This window comes from Triticum aestivum, chromosome 5A, assembly GCF_018294505.1.
Source record: "Triticum aestivum cultivar Chinese Spring chromosome 5A, IWGSC CS RefSeq v2.1, whole genome shotgun sequence".
In the NCBI taxonomy this organism is placed as follows: domain Eukaryota; kingdom Viridiplantae; phylum Streptophyta; class Magnoliopsida; order Poales; family Poaceae; genus Triticum; species Triticum aestivum.
In genome coordinates, this window is record NC_057806.1 from 529,164,283 (window position 1) to 529,178,138 (window position 13,856).

The following is a 13,856-nucleotide window of genomic DNA, read 5'->3' on the forward strand; positions in this document are numbered from 1 at the left end:
CCAAAGAGGAGCTGACCAATGCCCTGGCAGCTATGGAGAAGTTGAAAGAGACTTTCAACAAGGAACATGCTGACTGGGAAACAGAAAAGGCTGGTTTAACCGGGAAAGCCGAGGACGCAGAAGCAACCCTGAAGCCAGTGGTAGACGAACTGACCGGCTTGAAGCGGCAGATTGATGCCATGACGTCCGCTGTGTTTGGTAAGTACCTCCCATGCCGTTTGTCTAATTCATAAGATCTTATCATTGACCGTTTTACTGATACTAAACCATGACAGGCACCCGTATAGCTCATCTGGGCTCTGACAAGCGGATGAAGCTTAAAGCGGCGTACACCTTAATGGAACAGCTATATTCTGGATCCCAACGTGCTATTTGCAGTGCAGCATACAACAAGCCGGCGCCATCATTGATAAAGGAAACCCTTGAGAAGTTGGCCATGCTAACTGCCCGGATTACAGAACTGAAGAAAGCAGCCGCAAGAGCAGGAGCGCTGACCGCACTAATCCGGGCCAAGGCATGGATTCCGGATCTTGAAGCGGCAGGTATCATTAAAGGATATCCAGGTGTGGAGGAGGACGGTTCAGACTTCAACAATGATGATCTCCGAAGGCTGACAAAGGAGATGCGTCCAATAGCCAGCAAACTGGCGGAGGACACAAACTTATCTCATTTCCAGCCGGTTTATGATGCTGAGGGAAAGAGACAGCCTGCCGTGATCCATGATGTTGAAGAACTTGTGCCTCCAATCCATAAGCATACTTACGCTCCTGACATTGACCCCTCCAGCCTTATCCATGAAGAGGCCGTGTTTCAAGATTTAACCAGAATCGATTGGTCAACGGTTGATTTCCAGCGTCTGGGGAGGGATGAAGAGGAGGTGACTGTACAAGATGATCCTCAATCATCAAGCCCTCCCGATGAAGCGTCCTAAACTGGCGACCGGTTTATCAGCTATAGTCTGCCACTGCTTGAAACAATTTTTCAATTTTGGGCCGTTTTGAAGCTCCTTGTAATAGGACAGCAGAAACACCTTTATCTGCCATGCCATCAAGCATGCTTGTGTTGCCTGATATTTGGAAAACGTGTTCCACTTTTGGGATCTATTTATGCATGGTCCATTATACTTTGTGTTCCTGCATATAAGAACTTGAAAACGTCCTAGTGGTTTATCACTAGACGGGTCATGATGCCCAAAATATATACATAACTTGGATGGATAACCAAGATTTATATTAACCAGATAAAATAAATAATATCTGTGACATACCTCATTGGCTGACCAACTGCTTGTATGGCAAAGGTGAAAAAACACCAATCCGGAGTGTTGTCAACTCCTTGCCCTCTTGTCGGTTCATATAGAAACCATATTGGGCTATAATAGCCGCATAATGCTGGTGACATCTAGTCAAAAACCAGACTGGAAGAATATACTACAGATTTAAAACTGATCATGTACTGACAACTAAGCGCTGAAAGTCATGCCGGGTTGTAAAGAACACCGGTTTATCAGAAAATACTCATAAATCCTTTATCATAAAAAACAGCAAAGACAAGAAATATGCAAGGCTTTTCATGGGCTGCCAGGCCCTAAATCGAGGCTTTTCATGGGCTACCAGGCTGCTGAGTTAAACCATTTTGCAAAGCCTGTTAAGATGGACCTCAATCTTTAACCAATCACTGTTTTAACTTTGACAAGTTCAGGGTCCATGGGATTGACTTGTCAAACGTTCGATGGGTCATACCAGGTTTACCTGGACGGAGTGGCTTACTTAAAGAGGCAGGATAACCCGGGGTTTTAGGTGAATACACCTGGCTTCCAAGCCTGGCTTGATAGCCTATTACAAGGGTTCAAGCTCACTGTTCTTTGAGAAGCAAGGAGCCCCCAGGTAATATGTGAGCTATGCTTAGTGGTTACCTATGTTTGAACTGTGCTTAATGCAACATATTCTCTTTGGCTCCACATAATTTCCTTTTGGCTTAAAGCCTATCAAGAGGTGTAGCTATGGTGTAAAGACAACCAAGCCCCCTAGTGATATCCCTTTTTGGTTTTAAACCGATCAAGAGGTGTAGCTATGGTTCGGATACGACCAAGCCCCCTAGTGATTTTCTTTATATCTGTGTGGCCGTAGAAGCTGGTTTAACAAAACTCCGCTTTGTCAGTAGAAGCTCTAGGCTCACACATGATGTAAAAAGAGCAGAGACCTTGCTTTATTCGAGGCTCCGACTTAGTATATAATATATACATTGTCATATATATGTACATAAGAAGAGCCTGTGGCTCAAGTATAGTAAGGCCGAAGAAGAGCTACATTCCACGGCCGCTTGGTCTCCTCCTCCGATTTACGTGAGTCTTTGTGCTATCGAACATCAATGAGGTAGTATGACCCGCTATGCAGATTCTTATTGACCACAAAAGGTCCTTCCCAAGGTGGGGATAACTTGTGCATACCAGTCTGATCCTAGATGAGCCGGAGCACCAGATCGCCCTCTTGAAAAGTTCTGGTCTTAACCCGATGGCTGTGATAACGTCGGAGATCTTGTTGATAAATCACCGAACGTGCTGCTGCGAGATCACGCTCCTCATCTAACAGGTCCAGTGAGTCCTGACATGCTTTCTCATTATCAGCTTCAACATAAGCTGCCACACGGGGCGAGTCATGACGGATGTCACTAGGAAGAACCGCCTCTGCTCCATAAACCATGAATAAAGGCATGTAACCCGTAGATCTGTTAGGTGTGGTGTGATGCTCCATAACACAAAAGGTAACTCCTCCACCCAACAACCCGGTGTCCACTTTAAAGGAACCATAAGCCGGGGTTTAATACCTCTCAAAATTTCTTGATTTTCCCTCTTCGCTTGACCATTAGATTGGGGGTGAACCACTGATGCTACATCAAGCCGGATGTGCTCACGTTGGCAAAATTCCTCCACCTCACCCTTTGATAGATTAGTACCATTATCAGTTATAATACTGTGTGGAAGGCCAAACCGGAATATCACCTTTTTGATGAACTGAACCGCCATGGCCGCATCACACTTACTGACTGGCTCTGCTTCTACCCATTTGGTAAACTTGTCAACTGCCACTAACAGGTGAGTCTTTTTGTCCTTGGATCTCTTAAAGGGTCCAACCATATCAAGCCCCCAAGTTGCAAACGGCCAAGTGATTGGAATCATTCTCAACTCCTGAGCCGGAACATGAGCGCGACGTGCAAATTTTTGACAGCCGTCACACCTTTTGACTAAATCCTCAGCATTAGCATGAGCTGTCAACCCATAGGAACCGTGAAGAAAAGCCTTAGCTACCAAGGATTTTGAACCGGCATGGTGACCACAATCTCCTTCATGGATTTCTCACAAAATTTCACAACCCTCTTGAGGAGATACACAACGCTGAATTACCCCTGTGACGCTGTAACGATGTAACTCCCCATTGATTATGGTCATTGACTTGGAACATCGGATTATCTGCCGGGGCGAGGTTTCATCCTCCGGTAACTCGCCCCGGTTCATGTAAGCCAGGTACGGGATTGTCCAATCCGGTATAACATGCAAAGCTGCCACCAATTGAGCCTCCGGGTCAGGAACAACCAACTCCTCCTCTGTTGGTATCTTGACCGGCGGATTATGCAGTACGTCGAGGAAGACATTTGGTGGGACCGGTTTATGCTGAGAGCCAAGGCGGCTTAAAGCGTCCGCCGCTTCATTCTTCTGCCAGTCTATATGGTCAACTTGATAACCCTTGAAATGACCAGCCACTATGTCCACCTCTCGTCGATACACAGCCATGAGTGGGTCCTTAGAATCCCAGGTGCCCGATACCTGTTGAGCCACCAGGTCCGAGTCACCAAAGCACTTAACCCGGCTTGAGTTCATCTCCTTAGCCATCCGAAGACCGTGGAGTAGGGCCTCGTACTCAGCTGCATTGTTAGTACAAGGGAACATTAAGCGAAGAACATAACAAAATTTGTCACCTCGTGGGGAAGTTAATATAACTCCAGCCCCCGAGCCCTCCAATTGCCTGGACCCATCAAAGTGAATAGTCCAATATGTTTTATCTGGCTTTTCCTCTGGTGCCTGCAACTCTGTCCAATCATTGATGAAGTCCATGAGTGCTTGAGATTTGATTGTTGTACGAGGTGTATACTTGAGCCCGTGAGGTCCAAGCTCAATAGCCCACTTGGCAATCTGGCCAGTTGCTTCTCTGTTTTGAATGATATCTCCCAGAGGGGCGGAACTGACCACTGTAATAAGATGACCCTGAAAATAATGTTTGAGCTTCCGGCTTGCCATAAACACCCCATACACCAGCTTCTGCCAATGTGGATGCCTCTGCTTCGATTCAATAAGCACCTCACTGATATAATAAACCGACCGTTGAACCGGATATTCCTTTCCATCCTCCTTGCGTTCCACAACAATAGCCACACTAACAGACCTGGCATTAGCAGCCACATATAGCAGTAAAGGCTCTTTATCGATCGAAGCTGCAAGCACAGGCAGTTCAGCTAACTGCCTCTTCAGATCCTCAAACGCTTTATCAGCTGCATCGCTCCAGACAAAGTCATCTGTTTTCTTTAACATTTGGTATAAAGGGATAGCCTTATCCCTGAGACGACTAATAAACCGGCTCAAAGCCGCAATCCGGCCGGCTAAACATTGAACATCATTGATATACGCCGGTTTAGCCAAAGACGTGATTGCTGAATTTTTTCTGGATTAGCCTCAATGCCCCTATTTGATACCAGAAAGCCCAAGAGTTTGCGTGTTGGGACACCAAAGACATATTTGTCCGGGTTGAGCATCATCTTGTAAACCCAGAGGTTGTAAAAGGTTTCTCTCAGGTCATCTATCAATGTTTCCTCTTTCCTGGACTTTATCACAATATCATCCACATATGCATGAACATTGCGCCCAATCTGCTTATGAAGACAAATCTGAACACAGCGTTGATACGTCGCTCGGGCACTCTTGAGCCCAAAGGGCATGGAGACATAGCAGAAGGCTCCAAAGGGAGTTATAAAAGATGTCTTCTCTTGGTCCTTAACTGCCATTTTGATCTAATGATAACCAGAATAAGCATCCAAAAAACACAAGCGGTCACAACCCGCCGTAGCATCAATAATCTGATCAATACGAGGGAGGGCAAAGGGATCTGCTGGGCAAGCCTTGTTCAAGTCTGTGTAGTCCACACACATACGCCAAGTGTCGTTTTTCTTGAGGACCAGCACCGGATTAGCCAACCACTTCGGGTGAAAGACCTCCACGATAAATCCTGCGGCCAACAATCGAGCTACCTCTTCACCAATAGCCTTGAGCCTTTCTTCGTTGAAGTGGCAGAGAAACTATCTGACCGATTTAAACTTAGGATCAATATTAAGTGTGTGCTCAGCGAGTTCCCTCGGTACACCTGGCATGTCAGAAGGCTTCCATGCAAAGATGTCCCGGTTCTCACGGATGAACTCGATGAGCGCACTTTCCTATTTGGGATCCAGGTTAGCGTTGATGCTGAACTGCTTGGATGAATCGCTAGGAACAAAATCAACCATCTTAGTGTCTGTGGCCAATTTAAACTTCAATGCCGGATCATGTTCCGTAGTTGGCTTTTTCAAAGAAGTCATATCTGCCGGATCAACCTTGTCTTTGTAAAACTTCAGCTCTTCCGTGGCACAAACCGACTCAGCATAAGCCGCATCACCTTCCTTGCATTCCAAAGCAATCTTCCTGCTCCCATGTACTGTGATGGTCCCCTTATGACCTGGCATCTTAAGCTGCAGATAAACATAACACGGCCTCGCCATGAACTTGGCATAAGCCAGTCGCCCAAACAGAGCGTGATACGGACTCTTGATTTTCACCACCTCAAAAGTCAATGTTTCTGACCTTGAATCATGATCATCTCCAAAGGCCACCTCTAGGGCTATCTTGCCCACTGGATATGCAGATTTACCGGGCACCACACCATGAAAAACGGTGTTCGACGGTTTAAGATTCTTATCTGTCAACCCCATACGGCGGAAGGTATCATAGTAGAGAATATTGATACTGCTTCCCCCATCCATGAGCACCTTGGTGAACTTATACCCTCTAACTTGAGGTGCCACCACTAAGGCCAGATGACCCAGATTATCAACCCGGGGTGGGTGATCCTCTCTACTCCATAAAATGGGTTGCTCAGACCAACGCAAATACTGAGGCACAGCCGGTTCAACAGAGTTCACGGCCCTCTTATGAAGCTTCTGATCACGCTTGCAAAAGCTAGTGGTGAAGACATGATACTGCCCACTATTTAACTGCTTCGGATTGCTCTGATAACCCGACTGCTGCTGCTGCTGCTGATTCCCCTGATGGTTATAACCTCCCTGGTAGCCCTGGTTCCCCTGATTGTTATGGCCGGTTTGATTGCCTTAAAATCCTAAACCGGAGCTACCACCTCCATAACCCGGCCCATGAAAACCACCTCCTGAACCGCCGGGCGGGCCAATGTCGTAATGAAACATATTGGAGTTCTTGAATTCTCGCATGATATAACAATCCTTTCAAAGATGTGACGCTGGCTTCTCCTTTGATCCATGCTTTGGACAAGGTTGATTTAACAGGCGCTCCAGATTGGGGCCAGAACCTCTGCCCCTCTAGGGCTGCTTGCCCTTACAACGCTGACCGTTATCCTGAGCATTGGTGTTAGCCACAAAGTCCAAACTATTGTCGGCCTTGCGCTTACCATTACTCCCATGACCTGCCGGGTTATGCTGCTGCCCCTTGGTGTTGCCGTTTTTCTTTCCTTTCCCCGGTTTGTCCTCCTCTGAGTCAGGGTCTTTGGTATTATCTGAATCGGCATATTTAACCAAAGCGGCCATAAGCGTTGACATATCATTGCACTGACGTTTGAGCCTTCCTAACTTCTGTTTGAGCGGCAGAAACCGGCAATTGCCCTCCAACGTTAACACTGCGGTATCTGCATTGATGCGATCCGACGAATGCAGAATAGCTGAGACCCGCTTCACCCAATGGGTTGTAGATTCCCCATCCTCTTGAACACAAGCGGCCAGGTCCACAATTGACATAGGCTGCTTACAAGTATCCTTAAAATTCTGGATAAACCGGTGCTTTAATTCGGCCCATGATCCGACAGAGTTAGCTGGCAAGCTCTTTAACCAAGTACGAGTTGTCCCCTCCAACATCATGGTGAAGTATTTAGCACACACCGCTTCATCCACATCTAACATCTCCATTGCCATCTCGTAGCTTTCAACCCATGCCTCTGGTTGCAAATCGGCGGTGTAATTGGGCACCTTACGAGGGCCTTTAAAATCCTTGGGCAGTCGCACATTACGTAAAGCGGGGGTGAGACACGGCACCCCTAAGGAACTGAAGACCATACCTGGCTCCACTGAAGTGGTAGGGTGAACCAGAGTAGGTTGACGAGCTCCATGCAGAGCTGCTAACTCGGCCTCTCGACGTGCATGACCATGATCCACCACATCCTGCGCATTAGCACCTCCTCCTGTCGGGTTGTGCCCTCGCGGCGAGTTACGGCGACGTGCACTGCTTGACACGGCCGGTTCATCCTCAACGTGCCTGCTATAGCTCCATCTCGGGCGGGGGGTGGGATGAATCCTCTCGCGACTATGCGAATAAGCCTGCTGCTGGTTTAAAGCTGTTTGAATGAGCTCTCTGGCCCGTCGTGCCTCAATCGCAACTGGTGACTCGCCGTCGGTTGGGAGGGCTGCCAATCGTGAAGCGGCGGCCACAATGTTGTCCAATGGGTTGGAGTAATGCCCCGAGGGCATCGAAACATACTGCGGCACAATGTTGTTTTGACGAGGTAGGTCCATCGTGCGCGGTTGAACCGGTGCTCCTGTTCCCGGCGCCTCCGTCCGGTTTAACACTGGCTGGTTACTAGTTCCTGCTCCTGGCGTGTTGAAGAGATTTCTTGGCTCATAACCCGGCGGGAGATGCGACCGGTATCTTCTTCTCATGACTTCCTCTGAGGCATTCTGATCCAGCCTAAGCTGGTAGGCCTGAGCTTCCAACTCGGCCCGTTCCGTAGCCATCCTAGCGTTCTCTGCTGCTAGGTCCGCTTTAGCCTGAGTTATCTGATCTTTCACCTTCGCGATCTTCGCATTGTGCTAGTCCCGGGCTGCTGCGTCCACCTCCGCGGCCATCAATGTTGCCAAAGTGTCAAACAAATCAGACAGAACTTGAGTTGAAGGCGGCGCAGAGCCCCCTGCTCCCGCCGGCGTTGCTGTCGCTGAACCGGAGAGCATTGCCGCCGCGGTTGATGAGTGGTGTGCTGATTGTGTACCGGCCATGAAGATAGCGACCCGGTTTGGTGGATCAAGGGGGTCCGGAATACTGTTGCCATCGGATCCTCCGCTAATCCGGTCGTCCTGCAACTGATACAGTGATTCGGTCTCTCAAGTTGAAGACTCGTTGTCAGGGCAGACAACGGTTTCTCCATCAGATGTCGGTCCATCCTCATATTCCGCTCCATGGATGACACCTATGAAAACATGCCTTGCTACGGGCGCAACCGGGGAAGGGCTTGCACGCTGAGCCGTCTCGATGATGTCGGTGCAGGTGTCCGGCTCAGGGCCCGGTTCGCCGATCTTGCCGATGAAGATGTGAATCCCACCAAAGGGGACCCGGTACCCGTATTCGATTGAACCGGCCTCGGGACCCCATCCCGCATCGTCGATGTAGAGCTTGCCGCGACGACTCTTCATCATCCGGCCCACAGCGTATCCCTTGAGTCCATCAAAACTGCCCTTCAAGAACTCAAAACCATCATGCGATAGCCCCACGGTGGACGCCAACTGCCGTGGGTTTGTCACGGTAGATGTCCTTGTGAAAGGACTTAGTCGTGGAGCCATCACTACGGGTTAGCTTAAAGGGGTTAAACCGGACAAGGGGACATGAGGGGTTTTATACTAGTTCGGCCCCTTCGATGAAGGTAAAAGCCTACGTCTAGTTGTGATTGGTATTGCTAGGGTTTCAATGACCAGGGAGCGAATCCACTTTGCCTGGCTCTCGAGTTGTTGTCTATTGTCCTCAAACCGCAGCCGGGTCGTCCCTTTATATACATAGGTTAACGCCCACCGGTTTGCAGAGTCCCGAGGCCGGATCATAGATGTGTCCGGCTCGGTCTCTATTCCTATAACTTACAATACAAGTTACATGACAGGGTCGGTTTACATCTACAGGCTTTAACCCGCCTTTGGGCCTTGGGCCTTCGTAAAGCGCCACCATCTTTACGTCCTCATGGGCTTCTATCTTCATGGAGCTAACCTGGCCACTCCTAGCCGGTTTACCTCCAGTAATCATATCCCCAATAGTTAATATAATTCTAGCATGGATAATAAACATTTATCATGATATAAGGAAATATAAATAACAACTTTATTATTGCCTCTAGGGCATATTTCCTTCATTTTCTTCAGGGATAGAATGAGTTCTTCATGGTGTCTTTCCTCAGTGTAAAACTGAAAAATATCACAATGGGACATCATTTTTTATGTGTGTGATTTGCAATTTAGATGGTACTCAATGATTTCCATGATTTAACTGGTTATCCAATTGGTTTCAAGTATGATTGCTCTGTGCAAATCTGTTCTTTAACACGGCCAATTTGCATATATTTCCTGGAAAAAAAACTCGAAGCCATATAATGTGTAAAGGTACAAAATTACCATAATTAAATCGGATGATTGGTAACTTAATGCTTCAGACTCTAATAACTGTTTTTGTAGGCATCAGTTTGCAACATGAACCCATTATTATTTGGCATCAGATGCATTGCTCCATTTATCGATCCTGACACAACCTTAGAAACTTGATTTGAATTAATTAGATCAGCGGAGGAAGACACCTACCAGTGCATCGAGGAAAAGGTGGATGGCGACTCGCGTGTTCGATCTCCATTGCTCCTTCATCGATACATTCTCGGACTCCCCAATCCCTTGTGCCTTCGTAAGCTCTCCTCAATCGAGCAAGCTACCTGCCATCGTGGCTTCTCCACCATGGACTCTCCTCTGTGAGCGAGGGGACCTGGACGGGAGTGACAAAGGGTGTAGGAGAATCACCGGGAGGCTGCTGCAGGGGCTGAGCAGTGAGCACAAGCGGCCTCCATCCGGAAAACCTGCACGGATGGAAGAAGAGAAACTCGAAGGAGAGGAGAGAAATCGACATGACGCGGGGGAAGGGGGTCCAGTGCCTAGGGTTTTCTCCCATGGTCCCACAGGTCGTCGCATCGGGCAACCGAGGTACACGGATGCCCACATCATGTCCTTGTACCGCCGGATCTCGAACCCGTTGGTGTTGTCCACCACGTAATACGCCGGACACTCGATGCGCTCGCACAACGGTGGCACGGCGGCGGGGTGGTGGGAGAAGGCCGCGGCCAGCGGCTGGAGGATGGAGAAAGAGTGCTTTGGTGTTTTCTTTTCTTTTCGAGATTGCTCGGATAGGAGCTTCGGGGCTTCGGGAGAGGGCAGAGACGAGTCAAGAGAAAACGAAACCGACTACGGGAGGCCAGACCCGAAGAGAAAACAACATTCACACCCCTTACCAGCGTTGACCCAGACGCTTCATAACGCCCCGATGCATTAGAGATCTCCAATTCCTAGGAGCTTAGTAACTCTAGTGATAGCAGATGGTGCTCTAGCTCCACCCGGCAGCACCGCTAGATTTACTATTTTTGAGGGCACAGTCTATGAGCTCCACTACCTCCACCCCTCCAGTGAGTTGCACACCGTTGAGCAGCTCTCGATGGTACACCAGCTCCTCAGACTATTCGCTTGCCTTTTTTTGACAAGGCAAGGATTCACTCTCATTCAGTCCGAATAAGGCCATTCCTAACTGGTTGCGCGCGCAACCAGTATCGTCGCCGTCGCTGCACCAAGTGGACCAGCGCTAGCCGCACATGACCCCACCCGAATATGGGTTTTCCATTTTTCTCAGCACCATACGAAATGAATACAGTCACATCATATCTGGGGCTCGCACCTACGCCTTCGTCCTAGCGTGTACTGGCCTATGTCCCCATCCACTACCATGTGACCTGGGCTGCCCCATCTACCCAAGCCGGAGTGCCGGACACAATTCAAAATTCGAATCCCTCAGGTAGACGCAACTGCATCGACCAGAGGAACCACGGCGTGGTCTTCCCCGCGCCTGGATCTCGAGATTTCTTCATGATTCACCAATGAATCTCGGTTCAGGTTTCTCCTCTCTCAAGATTCTCCTTTTCTTTCTTGCGATTTCTCCGGAAAATCCTCAAATCTTTGTCTTGCCATGTTCATGGGCAGCTTCTGTTCCCAGCGGATCGCAACAGAGGGCCTCCCAGAACTGGGATTGCTAGAGGAGGAGGAGGACGATGAGTGCATTCATCATCCTAATTTCTAGAACGATTCATGAATATCAGGCCGTGCCAGATTTCACCAACGTCCCATATATTGTCAACACCGAAGAGCCCGCACCTGAATCGCAGTGCACTCGAGCTTCGTGGCCTCAAAGGTACTAGCATACTGAATCTCTCTATCTGGTGGGTTGCGCCACATTCAGTGAACTAGGCATGTTTTTTCAGTAAAGTAGTTGTTTTGAACACGAGCTGGCAATATGGGGCAGCCCGAAATTAGCATGGTCACTGTCATCTTCAGTTTCTAGTTTTTTAATTGATGAATGTTAACATCTAGGCCCATGTTGTATATGTAAAATAATACTACGGACCAATATTAGGCAAGCATCACCAGTTCAGTCTTTATCATGGTCATTGACATATACAGTAAGAATCTATTGATTGTGCTCAGTTGTTTGCTGTCAAAAGTTTGCTTGTTTGGAGCAGATTGTGTTATTGCGGAGTAGTCAGATGATGTTACAAGTCCTCCCTGTTATTATCACTGATCATAAATAGTACACTATTTCAATTCTTGATTTGTGTCAAGGACTCACGTAACTGGGCTCTTGGTTACAGTAAATTATATAGACATTTTTTGTTGTACTTTTTGTAGGCATTTATAATGAAAATGTTGGCACTTTCAACCAAACTTTACCATGGAAATTGGCATGTACAGTAAGATAATTTTCATCTTGATAGGTTATTGCTGTCAAAACTTTAATTCCTTGGAGCAAACAATTGACATCAACATATGAGGTTGCGGATCATGTGCTCATGAGGATACAAATGTTTTTATTTATCAATGTTGTTAAATAGTAATTATACACAGTTTGTTGTTGTCTAGGATGGCAAGAAGTGCATGATTGAATTTTTAATTGTGTTGATGAATCGTTCAAATAGGATGCTGATTACAGTAAAATTTACAATAGCTAGAAAGTTTGTCTACGCATCATCGATTTCTAATCTCCATAGGCATTGACACGTACACTAAGAGGTATTTCACAGTGATCATTTATTGCTGCTAAAAGTGTTTTTAGCAAAATTTTCTTATTGTTGTTTATGCTTATAGTATTAGCCCTTGCCGACCACATACGGGTTTTCGAGAGCATGTACACATGACAACAATTTCTGATCTTCCCAAATCATCTTTCTTGGTTCTGTGCAGAGCAAGTACTTCTGAACCTACATCAGGGTGATGTGCACGGCAATATTTTCCTAAAAAAAATCCTGGCATTATGATTAACAACTACCAAATATGTAGGGTCTGTCTTGGTAAGATACCTGACTGTTGTGCCACATTATCGGGAATGAGAAGTGCTTTGGAGAAGGCCATGAGAAATTACGCAGATAGGAAGTCAGAGTTCGTCGTTAAGCCAATGTGTAGCAGGTGCGGCATTGCAGACCATAAAAGGAATTTGTGTGTGGGAACAATCTTCAACATCTTCCAATAGTTTTTTCATTGATGACGACATTCTCTCGATTTTGGAGTTCGCTTGCTTTGAATTGCTGGTCTACTTATGCAAAAAGAAAAGTGGATGTCACTCACAAGATGTTCTGATTAGAATATGTTGCTGCTGACATAGAAACTTATTGACTTTTGTTGTAAAGTGATGCAAAATACTTTTGTTGTTCAATAGAGTAATTGTACGTAAACTTCTCTCTGCTCATTTCGTGTCAACAATTTGTAAATTTATTGATGTTACTGCTATGTAAGAAAAAAGTCCAACTTATATGAAACTTTGTTGTACATTTTGCCCAAGTCTGTAAATTTCTCCTTGTTCAGATTGTGCAATATTTAAGTCCATCTCATCATCCATGATTATTCTTCATTTTTCACGACAATATTGTGCAAGATTAAGTACATCTCATCAAGCTGTAGAAAAGTGTTCCGCAATCTCTTGCCATATAATAAGCACTTTATCTAACAGATTCTGGCACTCATATGGTCTTCGACGAAGGACTTTTCCTTATACTGTCGTTGTCCATCTAGAGGGCATTTTATGTAACACTTTCTTGACAATTTTCATTTGGCTTTTCGGATACTAACCATATATCACATATCACCATTGATGCGCACTTTATATTCCTGATTGCAGGCCTCTTGTCCTCCACCAAAAAGAACTTTAGATTTATAAGCCATATTGTTAGCACTTCATATAACCTTTTCCGACACTCATTTGTCCGTGGCGAAGAGCATTTCCCTATAATGTTACTAGCCATTTAGTGGGAAATTTATATAACCCGTTCTTGGCAACTTCCATCAAGCACTTTGAATAGTGACTCGACAATTGTTTACCATATCACCGTTCTTGCGCACTTCATGCTATTGGTTACGGTTCCCTTGTTACAAGGAAGAACTTTATATTTAATGGTCATATAATAAGCACTTTGTCTAACGGATTCTGGCACTCATATGGTCTTCGACGAAGGACTTTTCCTTATAGTGTTGTTGTCCATCCA

General features: G+C 46.6%; 1 long non-coding RNA gene across 1 annotated transcript; it reads left to right on the top strand.

Moving 5' to 3' along the window:
* The first annotated feature begins 11,031 nt into the window (after window positions 1–11,031).
* Window positions 11,032–13,176, top strand: LOC123107496 (uncharacterized). The gene is made up of 3 exons (XR_006451683.1): window positions 11,032–11,220; window positions 11,308–11,515; window positions 12,562–13,176. It is a non-coding gene; the product is annotated as an uncharacterized lncRNA (long non-coding RNA).
* Window positions 13,177–13,856: the final 680 nt, after the last annotated feature.